This window comes from Anser anser, assembly GCF_964211835.1.
Source record: "Anser anser genome assembly, chromosome: 18".
Lineage (NCBI taxonomy): Eukaryota > Metazoa > Chordata > Aves > Anseriformes > Anatidae > Anser > Anser anser.
In genome coordinates, this window is record NC_139739.1 from 12,977,214 (window position 1) to 12,999,035 (window position 21,822).

Below are 21,822 nucleotides of genomic sequence, written 5' to 3' on the forward strand. Positions count from 1 at the left end.
CCTGGGGGGATGTGGTTTGCGTTATGCAGGCTTAAAAATAAAAGGCACTAGGACAAGGGACAAACAAATAATGAAGTCATTTCCATCTACCTAAAGCAGCAAGGGGGTTGCCAAGCAGGGTAACCGGTTATCGCTGGGTGTTAGCAGCATCTCCACCCTGGGACTCCCACCTCCTCTATTCCACACTTCCACTGCAAAAAATTTCACATTGACTTACTTGACGAATTAGATGTGGATGACTCCCTCAGACCAATGCCACTTCTTAAACATCCTTTGTATCCTGAGATTTTCCTTCTAATGGCAAAATCAACTCAACTGCTTGGGAGTCTAGCACTCCTCCCCAGAATGGGAATATGCTTCTTAAAGGGTTGTGAGGTTTTCACTGGGCATTCCTCCTTTGGTCAAGAAAGATTTTTACAGGAGTATCGCAGCTGCAAATTGCAGTTAATTTACCTACCCTTGAATTACAATTCCTGAGCTATAAGGACGAGCGGTTATACCACCTAACAACATTCCAGCTACAGCATCTGAAATGTGCATGAAAGACAAATGCCATAACTCTTTGCACTGCCGAGCTGCTCTACTGATTCTTTCCCATTCACCTGCAAAATCTTCCATCAAACCCAAGAACGCATTATCAAAGTGCTGAGAGTCACCTTGAGTCCAGACTGAAGTAGTTGTGTTCATAGCTGACCAGGCGCATTAATCCCACATCAGCATCTCCTCCTAGATCAAATGCTTTGAACTAACAGCACGTCCACGTTGGACTGGAGAGTTCTTTTGTGTGAGTGGACTCCACGCTGGGTGCAATGCACACCCTATGAACTAATCTCGCAGTGAAGACAAGCCTCTAGGGCTGTATAGGGTCTGACTGTAGCTGACCAGGACAGTCCTCATTACCCTACTTCATAAATGCACAGCAGCTGTTAAATGGATTTAGCTTGCTGGAGGTTTGTCCAGTAAAGGTAAAGCTTGGGTAGCGCTAAATCCACATATCCACCTTCACATCACGCATACCTCTGGCAGCCTGAGAAGAAACATTTCAGCATTTACAGTGATTAGTAAATACCTAAGCAGAGGAAAATAAAGATGGCACAAATTCATCTTTGGCACTTGCTCAAGTTACAGTGAGTGCTGCTTCAGTTCCTATCAGTAGCAGCCTCATGAAGCGCACCATCATGAGTTTCCTCCTAGTTCTGGCTTTATTAAGCTGTGAAACCTGTAATGCCACTGGAAGCTACGCACCTGTTGAAAGGAGGTGCATCAATACTATGTATGCTACTTCTTTCCTGCAACTCAGTCTTTGGCATGGGTCGCCAACCGAAATCCTCCCTCAAGCGAACATTGAGGGCTGGGAAACCTCAACCACAGTAGCTTGCATTGATATGCCCTGAAGTTTTGAACACCAGAAATATGAAACGACGCTTTCCTGCAGATGCTGTTCTTCCCACTCCAGGCTTACCTTCTCCCAGTCAGGGAAGAAGAGAAAGAAAGTAATATTTCTGTCTGGAGCATTCAAACAAACAAAAACCCACCAGTCTGGAGAGCTGAACAACACCCTCCTACTTGGATTCAGTACTGGTTGTTCTTCCCTCCTGCACTTTGCATGCTCTAAAGCTGGAGACAGGATTTGGCTCCTACCCTGAGACAAAACGTAAACTTATCCCCCCCCAGCAGGGCACCTAAACAGGCAACACAGGAACATGGCTTCCTTACTTAACTCACAATTCACTTGTACATATGTGCAAAAAGCATTTGGAAGAATCATCTCTTTCCCAATAGCAAATCCTACTTGCAGTTTCATTTTGATGACCCTTGACATGATCAGCTCATGTACTTAATAAACCAGTAAAAAAATCAAGACTTCGAACCCCACGCATCGATTCAAAAGTTGCCCTTCGATGTCAGTGGAGGCAGCACTCGAAATGTTCTTTCAGACTTCTCTTCCTAACAATATTGGTGTGCCTGGAGTCGTGTGATTACACAAGGCTGTCAAACCTCATTCAGGAAAAAAAAAGAACGTTTCTAATCTTCATGGTTTCAGGGGACAGTCTGAAGACATAAGACCCAGAAAGAAGAAAAATCAGAAGGCAAATGTAAAAAAATAAACAAATGTGTCTTTAGATTTTTTTTTTAATCTCATCATTTTTAAGCCAGTCTCCATTTTAGAAGGCCTGATTCATGTTTTCAAAGGCTTGTGGTTTTCAATACTGCGAGGCTGAAATGCCAAAATGGCCCGCTGAATGCTTGTGGGTCTAAGCTAGCTGTTGGCTGAGGCTACAGCTGGAAAGTTTCTGCGTGTCAGTTCTGCTGGTAGTCAGTGCACAGCTCGGTGCCTAGACTGTGGGCCCACGCTGGAAGCGGTCACTTTGCAGTACAGCATGCATGCTGTTTTCCCACTCATCTGCCTTTAAAACAAAATAAAATGAACATTCACCACAACTGAATATTTGTGAAGCTTATTTAACATTTGATTTCAATCCAATCACAAACCACCAGCAAATCCCACATGCCATGCCTGTTTGCATCTGACTTATGATTGCATATTTTAACATGTGGTTATTTGTAGCCATAATTGATTATCAGTAATCATGGGAAAGTCACCCACTTCAATCCTGAAATAAAATCATAGAAAGTAGCTGTTCTACCCAAAACTACTCCTCTTTTTCCCACCAGCAAGTATCCTCCACAGGAAAGCAACAATGCTTCTACATACAGTTCCCTGTAATAAAGGACTACCATAAAGACACACAGCAGACTGAAACTACTCTCAGCTCTGTTTCATCTCCAAAATGCTTTGTGATCCAGAGTGATTCATTTATTTTTCCCTCTCCCTCAGTTTCCCCATCTATAAAACAGTATTTATTTTCACCTTGGGTGGGCTGAGAAATGTAGTTCTAGGACACTTCAGTATGCAAATAAAATATTTATATGTGCTAAGTATTATTTCATTTACTATTATAGTAGTACAAGCAGCTGTGTTGGGATTAAGTCTGCATAGCAATTTTCAATTAGTGGAGATTTCATAATGTGAGAACACCACACTGGGTAATCACTGCCTTTATACAACCCATTACTATAACAAAGACCGAAGGTTTGTTTTGCATTTACACTAAAGCTCTTTTATACATTCTGGCAGTAAATAAAAAAAATAAAAAAATAAAAAAATTTAAAGTGTATGCAATACTTCAAGTCTCTCTGGTACTACTTGTAATAAGATTTTAGCAGGAAGGCAAATTGGGCTCTGAACTTTTGACTAGTTCACAGTAACTCCGTTGAGATGTGGAAATAGAAGAGTTTAAATCTGGCTGCTCACTGGAAAGGGAGTTGGGCCTTTAAGGGTTCCTTTAAGTAACAAATGGCTTGCTTCCACCCATCAGAGTAGGAGTCCCTAAAATGAATTTCTCAGAGATAATCTGCTCCATTAATAAATTAATTGTAGTCAAGTTCTTATACCTGACAGCCTTTTCTGCCTAGGCATACTGACAAACACCATCAGGCTTTTGAAACTCCCTGCCTGACATTTATACAAATTTCCAAAGCTCTTATACAAATTTAGCAGAAATTTTGAATGGAGAAACTTGGAAACACTGCTGAGCTCCTCTGAACCCTGCGCAAAAGGTCTTTCCCTGCAGACAACTGTCAAGGGAGACATGATGGAAACCTCTGCACAGGCCCTCTGTGCGTACTGGCCACTTATGGCCACATCGGCAGCTACGCAAGGGAAATATATGCAGGGACTTGAGGGAGAGGCATTATTTTATCTTTAGTTATGTTGTTGTTGCATTTGGAAGCAAGCCTCTGAATTTTGAGGTGCACTTTCTAAGTCAATGGAGCCTTCTGCAGTTTTGCAGTCAGCAACATGGCAGCTACAAAGAGCACTCCGGGGCGGTTCATGGCTCCCATCAGTTCCGGATGTGAGGATCAAATGGGTCACACAATGAAATACATTTGCTAAGGAAATTGGCACTGCTAAAAAAGAAACACTCTGCGGAGAGCCAAGTAACATCTAAGGCTCCTTAACCCAATTAGCTAAACACTCTGCTGCAGCTAAAAAAAAAAAAAAAAAAAAAAAAAAAACTCGTGAAATTGAGATGAGTGAGTTTGGGATGGAAAGTGAGTATCTTGATAAACTGTTGGTATCTTCGCCTGCCAGAGCTATTAGCCAAGAGTCTGCTGAGTCTAGACAAAGGTTTGATTTTGAATTGAAAGGGGAATCATTTGCACAGAGTAAAGCAATTTAGGTTTTGAAAAACAACCATGAATTTTTAACTATTAACCCAAAAGAGAGACAAAGAGCCTCTGCAGGCACATAAGGCTTTTAAATATTACCCACTGCCACTGGAGGTCATTGAGATTGGAGTGATTTTAAGATCAGAGAGCTTCATTAGGCCAAAACATTTAATGTACCCAAGGGCTGGAGGGAAGAGATGAGATTGGAGGGGCTAGCAATGTGAAGGGAATACTTCGTATTCGCGTCAGTTGCTGAAATCGTTGGTTCTGCTCCGTATGATACTAACAAGGAGCAGCTGACAGTCATGAATCGCAGGAGAGGTGATAAGCACAAAGTACCAGATTGTCCCTGTTACCTGCATGACTGCGCAGGAGACAGAGATCAGGAAACTTGTTGCTCTATTTGAGCCTCTGAGTAGATTCTAGATATGAAATTATTTACCACGCAAGAACTTCCTCACTAGGTTGGTTTCAAAAAGCAGCAAGGGCTGACTGGGGTTAAAGACCCCCCACTCCAGCTCTCCCTTGACACACTGGAAGTGATGACCAGGCAGGGTTCTTCTGCTCTCAGACACCTTGAGGGGGAGAGGAAGGCAGGAGGCCTCTGCATCTCTGACACAGGCACTGCTCAGACTGGAGGCTGGGTGGACTGACTGCTGGGAAAGCTGGAGAGACTTTTTACAAGGGCATGTAGTGACAGAACAAGGGGTAATGGCTTTAAACTGAACGAGGGTAGGTTTAGATTAGATAAGAGGAAGAAATTCTTTCCTGTGAGGGCGGTGAGGCACTGGCCCAGGCTGCCCAGAGAAGCTGTGGCTGCCCCATCCCTGGAGGTGCCCAAGGCCAGGCTGGCTGGGGCTGGGGGCAGCCTGGGGTGGTGGGGGGTGTCCGTGCCATGGCAGGGGGGCTGGAACTGGATGGGCTTTAGGGTCCCTTCCAGCCCAAACCATTGCATCGTTTTATGATGCTAAATCCTGTTCTTCCTGCAGAGAATTCCAGCAGGAACTGTGACTCTTCTGGAACAGCATCTTCACCGTGTTCTATGAGCAGGAGAGGAAACTACTTTCTGTAAGGCAGAGCTTTGCAAACAGAACAAATGCAAGGCAATAATAACCTAGCCCAGGAGGTGCACACCTGAGACCCAGAGAAGCACCAGTCCCTGCCTCAGCATCAACACATGCATGGAGGGACCTGGCTGCTGTCAGATCTGCTACCCGCACTCAGCAGCACACCTAGTCACTGCTGCGAAAAGGGGTCCCTGACCCCAAAACACCAGACTGGGTGGGTCAGGCAATGCGGGTCCTCTCCGAGGTTTTGCGTCTGAGGAAGCCAAAGGAGGACGGGCTCCGTCCTGACCTCCCACGCTGTATGCCACAGCCATGTAAGCCTGTAAAATTAGCACATGGCCTTTTGAAAGAGGGGTTGTTTTCTTTCAAGCCCCCCAGCAAAATGTTATAGGAGGCTGCAGGTGAGAGCAGGACACCGAATAATGAGAAAACAACAGAATAATAAAGGAAAAGTCTCTTTATTTTCCATAGCTCTGTCTCACATAAAGGAGCCCGGAGGCATCTGGTTTGATCCTGGTTCCCTAAAGCAAGGATATGGTTTGACTCCTTTAGTGGTTTAATAACATCTAATTGCTCTGCACACCATCAACAAGTCTCAAAACTTCAATCATTTGGCAGTGGGGAAACTGAGGCACTCGAAGGACAAGGGACTTCCCTGATGCCACTCAAGAGGCTACTGACCCTGCCTACCCCCTCTGTCCACTGTACAACAGTGCCTTCTAGTGGATGGACACCAGTTACGCATGGAGAAAGGGGCCAGGCAGGAGACTCCATAGAAGAAAACCAAACAAACAAAAATCTATTTAGGGCTAAGCGGCTGTAGGCATGTGTCTTAACTACCGTCCTCTAGGAATTGTTCTGCGCCGGGCAATTTTGCTTCGCATGTTCCAGCCAGATTAATTTGAGACAACAAGGAGTCACTCTGGCCTTTGAGGATCCCTGGTAATCAAGCGTCAGGAAGTCTTCATTTTAGTAGCCACCAGCAGATCAAGCCACATCGTACTCTAAAGGTCACAGCAGTGCAATGGGACAAATATATTTTTCAGAAGGCACAAGGCATTCAGGCTCTGCTTTTGTGTTCTCATGACAATGATTGTAATGACGCAGCTGGAGTGGGAAATGGCCCAGCATAAATCCATCCTGGCAACAATACTTTTGTAACAAAAACTGTAAAAGGAGGCAGGCATGTTTAGGATAAGTTGGAGATAGTAATCTGGTTATTATTCAGAGGCCCTGCTTAGACACTACACTGAGGAGATCCTGATTGTGTCACCTTGGCCCCATACTGCACATATCCTTTGCTGAAGAACAATGTAGCCAGGAGCCTCTTGGACCGTATGAAAATCTGGGAGATAATTCTCAAAACAGGAAACGACACCACACGGTGTGTCTGCCACAGTCACTAATGGGGATGCGTTATGCAGCCAACTAGTTAAAATTACAGCTCTTCTGCGGGTGTGAGTTCAGGCAGCACTGCTGAAGGCAACAGTTACAAAGATTTGCACCCATGGAAGGAACTAGAAAAGACACTGCCATGAACGAGGGCAAGGAAGAGCTCTGAAAATTTGGTCTTGAGATGACTAAACCAGTGAAGAGAACATATCTAACCCACAGGGAGTTTTCCTGAACTGTTGTGTAAGTAGCTCATGTCCACGTCTGAGAAGCCAGAGGAAGTTGGTAAAGGCAAAGCAGTGGTCAACAGAGAGCTGGCCGGGAATTTATTGACGACGGGGTCTTCTGTTGAAAATGTTCATTAACCAAACCGGAAACCTTTTCCTCAGAATGTAGTGGTATGGAAAAAACTGTTGTGGAAACAGCATCCTTAGGTTCAAGAGGGAAATTCCACTCAGCAAAACAAACAGAGTAGCTCATAGCTTGCTGCTTTGGAGACTTCCTTAAGGTTTAGCAGACTCAGATTCAGTTTGCCTGCCCCAACAGAGGACTGGCCTGTTATCTATTTGGGGGGAGAGCTGAACCTGTTTGTGCCCAAGAAGGCTTTTGCTGATTTGCAAACCTCAGCCAGGACTTGTCAGCACAGGCACCTGGAGCTTTGATGGCCACCTTCCATCCTGGCCACCAGACTTTGGGCTGTTCCACACCTACATCCCTCCTCTGAAATTGCATCCTGACACAGGGAAATGATCCTGTTGGTATTCGGAAGGAGCCTGAGTCACTCTCCTTTCACAGTAACACCATCCATACAATTGAAAAGATTCCAGTACGGTTATACCAGGAAAAATGGGAACACCTCTTTTGCTGAGAAGTAATTGTTGATGGAAAGAGAGTGAAACCAGTTGTGACACATGAAAGAAGGGAGCCTTTCCTTCTGATGTGAGTGGCATTGCAGCATGCAATGCTATTTTACTTTAGACAATACATATCATTACACACTATGCAAAATGTAGTTATACAAGAGAATATGGATAGAGCTTTCATCCGTCCTCACTGATGTTTAGGAAAAAGAATTATAATCATAACACAATTCTTACTAGAGTATTTTTCACATATAGCTCCCAAGTGACTCGACAAGCAAACAAGAACTGTATTATTACCCCCATCCTAAGGAGAAGGCAGCATAACCTCACAGGGCAGGATTACAGGGACACACAATGTGTCAGCCCCTGGCGGATGCCCCCAAGGTGGACGTGCACCTGGGGCCCAACTCACCAGAGGGCACCAGCGGCTCTGCCAGCAGCCCGGCTGCGATGGGCAAATCGGGACACTCCACCCCAGGGGAACCCCAGCTTACCTGGAGCTACAAATGGCAAAGCTGTGCCTCATACCCATCTCCTGAAAGGTCGTGGACCGATCATCATCATAGTAACAACTGAAATGTGCAGCAGAAAATAAAATACTAATTTGCTGACACACCACCAGCAGCAGCGTTAGGGGGATGTGCTGACATACCAGGAATCTCCCTCCTTCGCGCCTCTGCTGGCTAAAGGTTTTACGTAGACCTCACTTCAGGCCAAGTCCATGTTTCAAGTCAGATCCTAAAATCTGATTCATCATTACAAAAATTTCTGATATAGAAATTTTAATGAGAAATATGACTTTTACCCAAAATAAAAACACCAGTACAAAGGCCTCGTGCAAACATAAAGACGACTTACAGCAGGCCACTTCACCTCCCGTCCCATACAGGACCAAAGAGAGCAACAACATAACTATGCCAAGGCAACAGTACCCACAACAAAAAGACTTTATCCTTTTAACCTTCCCAAAGTAACCAGAACAAGGCAGATTTTAAGGTAATTGCACAATCCTCGTGTTGTACCCCCAACATATAGGCTTATTTTCAGAAGTAACCATGAACTGTCAGCATACCAAACAGCACCCACAGAAGGCACTGCGACCTTCTGGCTGTGTCACACTTGTGGAGCTCAGCTCACTTCGGTATGCAGATTTTGTGATTCTGGTATCTCAGTCCTCTGGTCTACAAATCAAAAATTCCCTGTTCCCCAAGGAATGTGCTCCAGGGCGGGGGCTAATCCAGTGCAGAACTGAACCTCTCTGTCCAGCAGCACTCTTGTACAATTTTGAAGAGTGTAGCTGACTGTGCGACCACAGAGAAGTGCTTTCTAACATGACCAGGCGATTTTTAATGCTCTTAATGCCTGAGCACAAAACAAGAGAAGGCATTCCAAAACCATTCAATTGCCATACCATTCACTCCCCTAACACAGTAACTACAGCCAGTAAACCTTAAGAGCCCATCCTACACAGCTTGTGAGCTGCCAGTGTCTCAGCCTGCCAGAACCTCTCCCACGAATCACACAAATCTCCGCGAGGGCTTCCTTTGCAAGCACTAGCTTCTATCGTTTTCATTTCAGTTCACCAATCTACCAGTGGATGTAGTGTAACCCGTCTATTTCAGCACAGATACATAAAGATACTTCTGCTAGTACAGTTTACATTTACTAAGCTTTTTTAATATCATTATCACTGCAGCCACACAGAATATGTGCTTTCTATTAAGATGTAAAATTACAAGAAGCTGAGCATTTGTCCAAAATGAGGAAAAAAAAAAAGATTCCACTCCTGCATAACACCTCCAAAAGTCATTAATTTTGCTCTCTTTTTTAGACAACGGGTTGAACCCACAATTGAGAAGGTTTCTCTGTTCTTACATTTGGCACTTGTCTATTGCCCTTGGACTAACTCTTCTGGATTTGCATTTTGTGCAGAGTGTTGTCAGCTCCTGCTCCTTGGCTGGGTCCACTGTGACACAGAGGAGGTGCTAATCCTCCAGTAATTAGCACCTCATTGGGAGGTCAAGAAGGGGTCATGAAAGTGGGCTTGTTTATTTTTCAGAAGAATTCTGGTTCGCTCCTTGTTTTCATTAAGGCTGTGGGATTTTGAGGTGTTCCAGCTCTAAGCATGCTGATGCTTTGCAAAGCAAGAATAATATCCACCCTTGCTCTAGGCGTGGGCACCGATCGGAGCAGCTAATCTTCAGAGCAGAAGGGATCTCAGAAGAGTAAAGCAGCGATGAGTCTCATTTTGACACCCCTAACTCTCATCAGTCCTCACATGACAGGACCCCGACATACCTGGCTTTCATTTCTATCCGGGCCTGGTCTTTCTCCAACTTCCTGCATGCAAACAACGTTTGCATAAACTTTGTGTTACGCAGTAGACAAATATATTCACTTGGTCATCGTGACTCCTGCTTGTGAGAGCAATGACTTACACAGTGAGCCAAATTTAGGATCCCAAAATGTCTTTACTGTTTTTTGTTTGTTTGTTTGTTTTAGTAAAGGAATAGGACAATTTAAAGGAATGGGTCAATCCCACATAATTTAAATAACGAAAGAAAATTCCATTCCCCTTCAAACCAGGCAGCAAGGTCATCTGAGAGGAACAGCAGTCTTCCATCAAAAGTTGCTCTCTTTATGAGATCTCTGCCTACTTCCCCAGCTGGTAGCCTGTTACATCTTGGAGGAGGAACCCAGGCCCTAGCTGATTGCTCCCACCTACCTCTCAAGCAGACCCAGCTCTTCTCCAAGTTCTCAGAGTGCCCATATGCCTTTTTATTGCTTCTAGAATATTCATCAGTAACACAAGGGCCCTAATTTGCTTTCAGTGGCCACCACCATAAATAGAGTTTCACTGGCATCACATACCAGGTCTATCAGCAAGACAGCCCATCCCAAACCTAACAGAAACCTCCCCACAGCCCATGTGTGTGTGCTGCATATGCAAGATGTATGTAGAGCTCCTGATGGGTCACTGGGGATCTAGTTGCTGATAGATGGTTCAGGGAAAGTCAGAGAAAGTCCTGGATCTTTTATGGCAAGAAGTTAGGGTGTCCTGCCCCAAGCCCTTCAGATATGTAGCGATACACGAGTGAAAGCTCAAAAGGATGATTTCAACCCTGACAATCTTCCTAAAAAGGGTGATTGCTGGCGTTTAGGGGGGCAATACGGTAGTGCAGTAGTGCCGATTTGGAAGGTTATATCCACCATTTACAGCTATTCTACATTTACTGGATATTCAAAGCAGGGCATTAGGGTAAACTCAACAAACACAAAGGACATGGGGATCCCAGCTGCATTGTGCCTACAGCTCTGCTCTCATCACAGTAACCCTGTCAGGTTATGTGCAGTACTGCAAAAGGGCACTTCTCAGAGGACCTAGGGCATCCAGACATCCCTACCTTTCCCTACAGGATGCTTATGAATGCCAGCAGGAGCTAACAACAAAAGAGATGCTTACTTTCATGCAAAGGCCAGGACAACCGCTTTCTCTGAGGGGTCAGATCCCTTCCCTAAAACTCCCTGTTTGAATACTCAATCTCTACAAATTCCTCATTTCTCTAGAAACCGCAAGCACTTGCACACTCTTCCACCCAGAGCTGTCTGTCACAACCACTCTCACTCCCACTCCCCCGTCCATTCTCAGGCTAATCCAAAGAGACTGCAGAGGAAGAAAAGCTAGGACTTAAATCAGCACCAGCGATGCCAAGGGAGCCGTTACTGCTAGAATCCCCTGTTACTGAGTGGTCTCTATTAAGATCAATGAACCCTTGTGCTAGGCCCAGTACACAAATTATTAGCAAGCAGACACGTTAACTGCAGTGTCTATAATGACACAGCATCCATGGTCACTGGTTTCCATCAGGAAAAAATAAAGCCTGGTTAGTATTTCCCACATCTTCATAGCAAGCTTCCTTGCTATCTATTTGTGAAAATGTTTTTTACATATATATTGTATAAAGCACAGACTGACTTTTTTAAAAAATAGATATTTGGCCAGTTTTCAATATTTCAGTATATATGGAATGGTCCAAATATGTTTTCAATATATTTCAACACATTCAGTTGTCATATACAGGCCTGTATATTTTACTTATTAGTAAAACTAGCCAAGTATGTGCTATTTTTCAATATATTTGCTCTATCGCCTCATATATTTTAAAGACATGATTGTGCAGCACATTTTAGGTAAGATATTACAAATGAAAAGAGATCATTTTTCTCTTACAGAAAGGATGTGGTTTGCTAAATCACTTGGAAGGCAGAAGAGAGCCTGAACTGGATTGCTGTGTCACCTGGAACGGACTCTGAATACAATGCCAGGAGAAGAGCTGGATCGGAGATTTCTGGAGTGCCCAGAATAACCTGTTAGCACACTGCCAAATAGATACGGTACTGGGAAGAGCTTTTAGATGCAAGACTAAGGAGCAGAATAACCTGATCCATCTATCAAAAGTGGTGTTTGGGTTCAAGAAATACAGAAAGATGTATGTTAGATCTGACATCACCCAATTCTCTTTAAAATTAATAACTTAGCTCACAGTGTGACTGATCCAATAAGGACATCTGCTGCCAGCATTATCCAGTGACTTCACAGTCACTTCCAATGCCCCACAGACTTCACATTCACTAAATAGTGAGAAAAGCAAACTTGCTCGCTAGTGGAAGAGATCTACAAGGAAAAAGGTTGGCAGGTTGCAAGGAGAAACATCTCCAGACCTCACAAAGCCCTTTGGTCAACAAACAACTCTGAGTATTTAACCGAGTCTGGAGGAATAAAGAGCTGACCCAGACTGTCAGTATACTCTTTAGATTTCCAAAGGATTGCTAGTCAAGTCAGCAGGTTTAATTAGATGCAGCAGAGCTGTACATCAGTAGCATGAATATAGATTCAACCATGCTTGGTTTACTCATGTCTTGCACTACTGGCACAGGGAAAAGAACAGCACAGGAGGAAAATGACTGGCCAGGACACTTTCCACAAGTACTGCCAGCTTAAAATGTCTCTGAAACTACCCTGAGTCTTCTCACTAAATTCCAAGGACTCAGCAACAGTTTTTCTATAAGACTTGTACAGGAGATGTATAATCAGATTTGTCAACAACTGTAAATCTGAAATGAGTAGGGCTAACCTGTCCTGCATTGTATTAGTGGTGTCTGCAGCCTACGACTTCCACATAACCTATAGCTTGAATGCTGGACACCAATCCTGAAATCACCAACAAAAGAGTGAGGGCAGTAGCTCAACTCTAAAAGCAGTGATCTTTTGAAAAAATTAAATCACAAAACAACAAAAAATAGACTTCTGGCTTGCATATCCTTGTATCATCCCAGTAACATCACACGAGCATGGCAAGAATTGCATTCTGAGAGGCTCTACTCTCCTTTCTTTTCGACTAGTAGCATTTTACAGCACGCATCAGACAAGCCCAAGATTCACACTTTGCAGTGTAAAAGCTGCCATCCCAACAGCTGTGGCAGGTACTGTCCCTTCTCTCTCCTGCTACATGTTTTGAAGTAAATTGCTTACATATATATATAGGGAGCACTTGGTGTTGCTGGCCACGCTTGCACAGTTAGTAAAAGCTTCCCATATTTTCTCTGGACTCCTAGATGTTTACAGACATTTCATCCACTTAACTGGCTCCTTAAGCTGTCCTCCAGGTGACATCTCAATGTTCATTTAAAAAGGGGTTCTTATGGTTAGAACACAGCGCAGAACAAGGAGAGGTTTGAACTTTGCCACCACCAGAACACACATCCCTACGTATTTATATGTGAAACAAATCCACCACGTCTCTTGAAAAAGCCCAGACACGTCCAACTTTCAAGTTCAATGCTATACCTAGATGAAAAAAAAGCAGTACTAAAATTATGAAAATAGCATTTTGCATAATACAAAATACTTTCCTTGATTTACTTTCTCTTACCACAAGCTGAAGAATGATCCATTGGTTTTCCTAAACAAATTAGAGCACATGCTTGCTGGTAGTTTGAGTACAAAATAACAAAGAGAAGATTCCTACCCCAAATTCCCCCACTCATGGATACTGTTAAGCTTTTAAGTTGCAAAGACTGATATAACCATACCAAAAAGTTGGCTCTTCCAAATGTGTCTATTTCAAAAGCGTTCTAAATCACTTGCAAATTTGGAAAAAATTTACAAAAAGCATCACCAAGCTGTTGGAAAGAACATGCCTGCACTGCAAGGACAACTGTCAGCACCTTCTGATAAACTGCCAGGCTACCTTTCACACTTAGGTTTCACGGTACTTTGGGATTGGTCACTTTGATCAAAGGGGGCCAAGTTTTCCAAAAAGAGCTCACATCTGGGTTTCCAAGGGCTCAGCAGCCAAGGTGAAAGCTGCATAAGTACAGCGCCTGACACAGGAAGCTTATTTGGGAGGGAAAAAAAGGCGAAAACCTCATAACCCAAACCTACAAAACCTGTTTTGTTGCACTGCATAGGTGCTGAGCAATTCTGAAAATCCGGTGCTTGCTATTCATTCCATTTCCCTAACTAATTATCCAGCTCCTTGCATCTGAGGGAACAGATGAATCGTGTGCCACCTCCACAGGAACTGAGACAATTTCCTGCCTTCCACACCACTGTAACAACAAAAAAGGGGAAAGGGGGGAGGGAAATTCCTATAATCTACTATAATCTAATAAACCTTACAAGATCCATCCTCTCCATCACAAAAAAAAGAAGCATTCTCAAACTCTCTGGAAGTTTCAGAGTATGTATGTGTAAGGTACAGTTAAGACATTCATCTTGCAGCTTACAAAAAACAGGACAGATTCTTACAGCGAAGACGGACTGAAAGGGAAGCCATCACTGGAAGAAATCCTGGCATGGAGTCATAACCCAAAGGTCTTTGCCACACCAGTTGCACAGCCTTTGGGCTTACAGATTTTAATGAACCGAGACTCAAGTCCTCTTTGGATGTCTGAAAATAACACAGGCTGCCTGTCGTCTTCCAGGCTCTCCTCCGATCTGTTTCCTTGCTCGAAGGCTGACAGGAGCAGAGCCAGTCTGACTGCAAGCCCCAGAGCGAGGCGATGACCCACAAGATACCTCTGCACTCTGGAGGCAAATGCTCCTGCACCCCAGGGAGGTGAAGGGTCATTAGAAATCCAGGAGTAATGACTCCTAACAATATCATCTGATTGTGATATGTGATCAAGAAAAGGAATAAGGGTGGAATGCTAGAAAAGAAACATTTTTCTTTTGTTTAATCATCTTCTAGTCTCATCTTACAGTTTCCCTATAGAATTTGCTAATCTGTAAGAACAAAGAATACATCCTAGCAATACAAACAGAGGGATGGATAAGGAAAGTCCCTCTGTCCTTCTTTTATCCCTGTCTCTCCTGATTTCTGGGTTGCACTTTATTTAACCAAAATTTACAATTCAAAGTCAAAATTAAGTGCTGACTCCTTCAAAAGCAAAACCGTCACGTTCAATACAGTAATTCTGATATAATAAAAAAAAAGAAATGAACAAAGAAATTATGCTTTCCCTACTATTTTTTTTTTGGCTCTTGTGACTATGAGGCTAGCATAGATCCTTAAATGATCTAGCAGTCACTCCTATAAGGCTATTGGGGGCCACAGTAAATATAAGTTTTTTTTCAAGACTTCCAAGTTTCTTCTTCAGTGGTTCTCCTGTTGTAATCTCAAAGTGCAGATGAGATTCTGGTGCCTACACCTATATTTAACCTAACTGGTAAGTCTCCACCTCCTTGCAACAAGTCCTTGCAGAAGGACTCAAACAAAATCTCAGGGAATAATGACGGTAGCTGTTCCCTCTCCTCCTTCATAACAAGGCTAGCTTGTTGCATTGCAAAAAATAATCGCAGTTCTGTGTGGCACAGTTAGACTTTTGTAGGTTCTTCTTCCACAAGTTAGCATTGCCAAGTGACCTCCAGTAACACCTTGTTTCATTGGTTTTGTCAGCAGCCTGTGTTTGCTGGTCTCTCATTTTATGGTATGTCATCGCCACATGGTCACGTTCCTACTTACCACAGTTGCTGGGATTATAATGCAGCTGACAACTCGACTGCCTGTGATTGAACTGGTCATTAACCCAGAAATAAGGCAGGAAATGCAGAAGGTGGATGGCTGGCAGCCTTTTTCACCAGTGCTTGTAGCCCAGCGTGTCCAAGGCGCCAAGCTTCCATACACTGTCTTAGCTCCATTTTGTAGCTGTGCCCATGTTTGCTTCTCCAATACTCTCACTTACCACAGAGCTCACTGAAATGATGGCTAGGCCATGTTTCATGCACTGCTCTCTAGCTAATCTCACTCAAGGACTCTACGCTTGTAAACTTAATCTAGCTCATTAGTAGGAGAAGTATTTACAGAAATGTTCTCTGTTCAGAGCAATGTGCTAACAGTCACTAATTTTGTGGCTTGAAAGATAACTGTTAAAATGAGAATTTATTTCCTGGGAAGCCTTAGATGGATAGAGCTTGGGAAAAAATAAGTTAAGGAGAAGTTACATCACCTATATATAGACAAGAGTTGCTTGACTGTTCCTGAATTTCATGACGGATCTAAAAACTCAAAAACCTACAAAATCTTTAACAAGCCTACTCAAGAGTGCAAACAGAGAGAAAAAGAAAAAAGCAAGAAAAGGTAAGGAACAAATAGAGGAATGTCCTGTTTCCATCCTATCTTTCAGCAGAAGTCACCTTCAGGACCTGAACCAACCATGTAAAACAGACAGAGAAAATAAACATAAGCCACAAAAACCTCAACCCTCACAGAGACCATTTAGAAGGAGAAACTCACAGGGCTTCTCCATTCCACCTCACCCTGCTCATCAAATATTGATGAGAAACAGCAGTGGCAGTTGTTAGCTGGAGCTAGTAACGGAAGCATGAAAAGCAAAAATCAATGGGATTTTTTATTTTGATCAAGAAGAAAGGAAAAAACGTGTGTGGTGTGACTGCACGCTGAGTGTGCCTCCTCAGTATTTCTGTTTGCAAATACAGGGATGGGCAGATGGATATTACTTGGTGCATACACACATACTAATTCCTCTGAAGTCACATTTTTACATCCAGCCTTAAAACTGGCAAGTGTGATACACTTTGTACATCCGTGCCTGTACCTTGCGAAGAGCACGTGTCCTGGCATGGTCACACGGGTGTGTATCACCCAGCTGGGCTGAAGGGGCCTGTTTTTGTATGTTTTTGTCTGTGGTGGTGTTTCCTGCTCTGAGTACAAAGATACATTTTAATTTTATTGGTTTGCAAAGATACTCAGGAAACCTCAGACATTCTCCGCTCTACAAGCGTAGATAATGAGTTCCTTGATCTTTAATGTGCACACGTTTAGCACTAGGTAGCTAGCTAGCTACTAAGCCCCAGCTTTCAAGGAGAGTGTTTCTGTGTACTAACATTAAAGCAGTGGTAATGAATAGCTATTTACCATGTAAAAATTATCTTATTTCAATACAATGGCAAGTGAACCTTCATAGCAGTAATGATAACAACAGATCAACTATGCAGTTTGAGCAGCTCAGTAGGAATATGCTTATCTAAAAAGAAAACCGGAGATTACTTCGGAGCACATTTGATGAGGTCTATGTTTAGCACCTCGCTTGTATCGCACACACCACCACACTGAGGGAGCAGATTCTTCCACTCACTAATGGAAGAGGTCTCAGGTTCAGATACTTCCCGTCTCCACCCCAAGCAAAATTACAGTAATCACAGCCCTACATGCAAGTTGGTGACCCCTCCCCTTTTTCAGACTGGACTGGTTTGAAGTAGGAAGCTGACCAAAAGGTGTGAAGCACCGGGCCTGTCAAATTCATCTCCTTCAGCACCAATAAATTCACTTAAAACGTGAGTGCAGGGCAAGGCATGGGATAGAGGGAGCAGCTTTAAAGGCAAAATATTCTGCAATTCAAGCCAGTGGAACTGGCTTCTTCCCTTTATTCTTTGTCACAGATGCCTTTCAAAGCAGTACTGCACATAAATGGGGAAATCCTCTGAAGGAAGAAAAATAAGACCCAAGTTGACACAATGACTCAGTTCTTCAATTTCCCATGTTTGGCACTGAACCATTGGCGCAAATACACAGAAAAGAAAATACTTTGTCCTCTGCTTAAAGCCCTGATTCCAAGTCTGCTGAAGTGAGCAAAGACTCTGGATCAGTTTTGTTATGGGACATTAACCCATCAAAAGAGAGGAAGCAGTCTGCTGTTATTTGGATCCCATTAAAACTGCATTTTTTCTTGTTTTCCCTATCCAGGAAGCAATAAAATGTATCTTCTGTTGGTTTCTGTAGAAATAATGCACCCACCCACACAGAGACTTAAGCAGGGGTGTTCACTTTGAAAAAACGTTAGTATATTCTCCTTTCTTAAAGCAGTTAATAAGATTTAAAAGGTTCAAGAAACACTCAGCATGGCGCAAAGGGGAGTTTCATGCTTAAGGTTGTGAATTATTATTTGCAAGACCTGGGCTTGGTTTCTTGTACTACATACTCAAAAGCTGACAGGCCAGAAGTGCTAGAGGTCCTGCCCAAGACTCCAGCATTCAATTTTGAATGCAGAAGTCTGTCCATCCCTACTCAGCAAAACACCAAAGCGCGTGCCCAGCTGTAAGCACATGAATCATCAGCTCGGTGACCACAAGTGCTTTGTTGATTCACATCCAGGTGCTATAAAGCAAGGAGAGCCCTCACAGTGCATTACAAAGTTAAGCAGTTTTCAGTGAGGTAATCTCAGTTCTACAATAGATTACAAAAGAAATCCGTTCAACTCAAGAAATGAACTCAGCGAATAAAGAGCCCTCTGCGATACGATCTCTATAACCTCTAGAGTGTTATGTGGCCAAGCAGGGGGTAGTTTGGTTTAATCCAAATTCATCATTAAGTTTATAGCTGGATTAAACCAAACTAAGACCACAAAGGGACAATCTCACTGTTCCTAACTACCTGTTCTTGTTGCTTTCTTTCCACCACCACCAGTGATACTACCACTACAAAACTAGCCTACTCAGCTTTCTGATCTACAAATTAGCATAGCACAAAAAAAAAAAAAAAGGTCTCTCATTTTAAAGTGGATCAGAATGCTGACTTACATGTATGCCTGTAAGATCACTACTGTTGGCTCAAGTGAAGGCATGAAAACACACTGTAGAATGAAGGAAAATGAAGGAAAGAAGAGAACATAAACACAGTCTTAGAAGAGATTCCACCTGTCACGCAACTTCATTTTTGGTTAGCTGGGTATGAGTGAGCCTGGGTATCTCGTATCAGCGCTGCATTGCACTACGGAGATGTATCCAGAGTGACTAGGACAAGAAGTTGATTAGCAAACAGAATTCAAAGCTCAAAGTATTTTGTACACCCTGTAGGATCCAGCAGTAGCTCCAGAGGAAATGCCTCATTATCTGAGAAAAGGATGTGATGAACCTGTGCAAGTCATGAAACCCTTTGACAAGGAAGACTGAACTGAGAAAGAAAAGCCATGTACAGCTTTTTATTTTTTGTACCTGGTGCAAGTCTGGCCTGATATATCCTTGATCTACAATCATTTGCTTTTCTACCAAGCTTATAGGCTATCTTAAGGATGCCATATTCTAGAATTTTGTGTCCACGTGGAAGAGGTAGGCATATTTTGACTGTAAGACAGAACTGATCGTTCATGAACTTTAGATTTGGAACTTAGGTTTTGAAATAAATCACTCCAGAGCTTTCACTCGCTTTCAGCTTTCCTTAGTAAAAGTGACATGCTGTCAAATGAGCTTAAAAATCTCATACATCAATTCCACGATAACATTTTGAGAGGAAGAAAGAGGCAGAGAACTTTGGATCCTCAATCCTTTCACCCATGAATCTGCTCATTGTGATAATTTATAAAAAGCTTAAAATTGCCCAGATATCAGTACATTAAAATTTAATTTTAGAATGAAACTGTTATTTGAATTCAGTGGCCTGTGATAGATACATCTATTTAGAACATCCCACCAAGAGAACCTACTGAAGTACTTTCTGTAATTATTATTTAATACTGAACATTTTATACCAGCAGTGCCCTGAGGCCAAACAAGCCAAGTTATCACTGTTAGATACCACACAAATGTACCATTATTATAACAGTTCAAGGACGACCACTTTAAAGTTTTCTATGTGTTGCTCTGTGCAATGCTGCAAAACCCTGGTGACATCTATGGTTACGGTCCATTTTTAGGAGGGACTAGGGAAATGAAAATGTTCTGATTTCTAATGAGAGTAAGATACTGATCTCCTTATTCCCTCTCTTCTGATCACACCTTCCCATCCTTCTCCTTTGGGATGGAGTGATTCGACACTATCAGGAGATTTGATTTCAAATCCAACTCAGTAATATAATTACTTGAGCACATTGAAAGGAGGTGACGGGCACACGCAGCCAGGGATGAGACTGTACCTCTGGATGACTTGCCCTTCTTCACACAATCACACTGTCTTGAGTCAGCCATGAAACTGCATCCCCAGGTTTCCGGGTCCTCTGAAAACCAGACATGGGCACCGAAGTCACTCTGCACTGTCACTGAGGGGAATAAAGCCCAAAACACATTTGAAAATCTTGGCCTTTTAACACAGGAAGGATCTTCCCTACATAATCTGGATCTGAGGGACAGAATCTGAATTCAAGTGAAATTGGCTGCCACACAATGCCCTAGTCAAGGCTGTAGTAGTGCAATTCCAAGTTTCAGTTATTTGAACTTTCTAAACAAATGGTGGTAACCACCCACTGGAGTTTCTAGAGAGATCGCCACCTTGTTACTAGGATGTTTTAAAGGCTGGTGCACCATATCATCACCGGTAACGTTATTTACCTTGGCTAAATTAGTGTAAATATATCTTACCATACACTAAACTCACACCTTCATCTGACACAGCAAAACAGCTAGGCCATAAACAAGTCATTTCTCTTCACAGGAACTCTCATCACAGCACAAACTTAATTAGACTTTTCCTGCCTATTTAGAGATTAAAGTCTTAGAAGCAAAGATTATCTGTAACTGCATGCAGACACAATTCACAGCTCCGATCATGATCTGAATTAGGGGTCCTAGCTCAAGCAATTATTTCTGTACATATCAGCAACTTAGTGCAGTGAGGAGGTTGGGATTTTCTGGGGAGAGGAAGACTGAGATTTAAAATACACTACTGGTGTAGAATTTGACCTATTCAGCTTAAAAAATTGATATATATGTATTTTTAAATGAGAATTTATAATACATAGCAGATGTACGTCAAGGGCAGGAAGTGATATTCTACAAACCTGCATTCTAGAAAAACAGATTATAAGATAACAGATTTCTTTGGGAGCAGAAAGAGAATAAAGGTTTTGGGGGAAAAAAAAATCCAAGCAAACAACAAAGAGTTCTGTGATAGCAAGTCACATGACGACAAAGAGCTGCTCTTCATGATCTGAGCAGATGAAGACTGAGAACTTTAACATAATCAGCAGGAAAAATTATAGAAATAGAATATGATCAGCTTGGATCAAAGAGCCAAAATACCAAAGTTAACAACTCACCTCCTGCAAACAGAACCCTGGGCTTTGTAACAGACATTTGAAAGATGTCACTGTCAACAGCAGATCTGTTCCAAATGCAGCACAGTACACTGAAACATTTCTAACTTAGGATCAAGCTAAAACATGTACTTTTATAAAGCAAGAAGTATGAGTTCTTATCTATGTAGTTATACCAACCTAAGTCCTAATGTGGAAATAACAGAGGACAGACATATTTTGCCATGTCTATCTGTAAAGTGGAAATAATTAGTGACTCCAGTTCCAGCTTTCTTCTCCACCCCACCCACCCATATTTTAGAAGCTTACTACCCAAACAGCCATGCTGATTTGAGTAACACAGGTTGAAGAGTACTCACACAAGCATCTCTGCAGACAAATCAAAAACAGCATTCACCTCCAGCATGAGCTGAGGGGATAAGGAGCTGGAAGAGGGTCAGCACACAGCAATTTGTTCCATAGATACTGCTATCCACAGAACACACATTTCTCTACAAGAAAAAAAAAAAAAAAGTAGAGCAAAATAAACTGTGTGAAATGTGCAACGTTCATATGACTATACCATTCGGGGACACAAATAGTTGTTTTAGCGTTACCACGTATACCTGCGTGCTTAATACCTCAACATTTTCTACATAAACAAGGCTTACTAACAGAGGACACACATAAGTCTCTATCACCAGAAGTTGGATCAGACCTTTATAAGAAAGCAAGCTACA

At 42.7% G+C, this 21,822-nt stretch overlaps 1 long non-coding RNA gene across 1 annotated transcript in view; it reads right to left on the reverse strand.

The window, feature by feature from the left end:
- Nucleotides 1–228: 228 nt before the first annotated feature.
- LOC310883752 overlaps nt 229–21,822 on the reverse strand; it is a 109,915-nt gene continuing 88,321 nt past the window's right edge. The window contains exons 12-14 of the long non-coding RNA XR_014573719.1: nt 21,463–21,594; nt 19,988–21,335; nt 229–2,408 (exon numbers count right to left, since the gene is read on the reverse strand). This is a non-coding gene — a long non-coding RNA (uncharacterized lncRNA). The remainder of the gene's footprint in view (nt 2,409–19,987; nt 21,336–21,462; nt 21,595–21,822) is intronic.